Source organism: Alexandromys fortis, unplaced genomic scaffold (assembly GCF_014885135.2).
Source record: "Alexandromys fortis isolate MF-2015 unplaced genomic scaffold, M_Fortis_MF-2015_v1.1 scaffold_101, whole genome shotgun sequence".
In the NCBI taxonomy this organism is placed as follows: domain Eukaryota; kingdom Metazoa; phylum Chordata; class Mammalia; order Rodentia; family Cricetidae; genus Alexandromys; species Alexandromys fortis.
The window spans coordinates 4,317,120-4,318,962 of record NW_026067983.1 but is presented as its reverse complement, the minus strand read 5'-3'; positions in this window follow the sequence as shown (position 1 = coordinate 4,318,962).

Here is a 1,843-nt window from a genome sequence, read left to right as displayed (position 1 = left end):
GCCAGCCAGCTCTTACTGCTTCATGCTTTCTAGGTCTTTCTGTCTTACTTGACCTGCCTGAGAGCGCTCTTTTCCCCTTGTGCCACGTCTTCCTCAATGGTGCTACCTGATTTCCTGCCAAAAGTTGCTCTGGTGATGCTGCGTTTCAAATAGCTAAATACTTTGGGATGAAGTCCTACCTCCCATCTTCCTCCCACACAGGAACCCTGGGCTTCAGAACTCTGTTACCTTCCCGCTCTGCTCTCCCTCCCTCCCTCCCTCCCTCCCTCCCTCCCTCCCTCCCTCCCTCCCTCCCTTCCTTCCTTCCTTCCTTCCTTCCTTCCTTCCTTCCTGTCACTACCCACATAGACTGTGTGGCTGGGAATACCCTCTTCACCTTGCGCAAAAGAAGAGCTTCTCCTTTAAGGCCTAACTAGTACGTGGCCTTTCCCAACCCTTCTGTCTCCTCCTCCTGTGGAGTGCGCCCCTCCTTTGTTTCTCAGTGTCCCTGGCTGTAACACAGAAGAGAGTGTGACCTCTGTTGTAGCAGACTCACTGGAATCACAGACTTGGATTTGAATTATGTCTTCATCATTTACTGAACTGATATTCATCCTGTGCTCAGAAATGCTAATCTCAATAAGCCTCAATTTAAAAAAATCTATACTAGAGATAGTATTTATCACCTTTCCTTCCTTCCTTCCTTCCTTCCTTCCTTCCTTCCTTCCTTCCTTCCTTCCTTCCTTCCTTCCTTTCTTTCTTTCTCTCCTTAACTTTTTCGAGATGGGGCCTCACTCTATAACCCTGGCTGGCTTTGGACTTTTGGTCTTCCTGTCTGGGTTTTCCAGCATGCTGAGATTACAGCTTCCTCCACAAAACTGCCTCTCGCTCAACGTAAGTAAATATGAGTCTATATAGATTTTAATCAGAGCAAAGAAAATGTGATATGCATGATATGAAATCTATGCCTGCGTTGACAGGTGTACCTGGGTTCCTTTCCATAGATGTGGGTGGATCCTTTGCTTCTAGGGATCCTTAGGCCAAAAACAGAGCCGGTCCTCAGAAATGCTGCTCAGGGGTCAGCATTTGACACTGTTTCTTCTTTTTCTCCCTCTGTCCCTCCCTCTGTCCCTCCCTCCCTCCCTCCACCCCTCCCTCCCTTCTTTCGGTTTTGGTTTTTCAAGACAGGGTTTCCCCTGCATAGCCCTGGCTGTAACTCTGTAGATCAGGCTGGCTTTGAACTCACAAAGCACTGCCTGCCTCTGAGCGCTGGGATCAGAGGTGTGTGTGCCACCACTGCCTGGCTACTCTTTCTTCTTTTTAGAAACTCTTCTCTCTTGCTCTTACAGTCACAATCCACCTGTCAGTTCCTCCCATCACCCTGGCTGCTCACATTTGGCACACTGTGCCTGCGTTCTCCACGTACTGTACCTCAAAGAGCCGCCAGGCCTGTCTGAGCGCCTCCTCTCAGGGTATCTCCTTCCTACTGGGGGATCAACCCATCAAGCTCAGCCACTGCTCTGTCATCTGCATTTTCTGTCTCAAATGGACCAACTGTAAAGAGTCACTTCTTTACTCACAGCAAGACTAATTATTGTTGGGGACAAGGGTCACAGGTCCGCACTTAGAGAATTTCTTCATGTGAGTCTTGGCAACACTGCTTTTAAAGATTGTGATTTGGAGAGGTTTCCTGTCCTGTCCCTCGGGTGGTACCCACTGCTGAATATTGTCAGGTTTTCAGTCCTCCTTCCAGACCTCAGTGTTGACTGCAGTTCATGCAGCCACAACCTTTTCTTATTCTTCTTCTCCTTTATATATAATATATATGTACATGTGTATATATATATATATATATATATATATA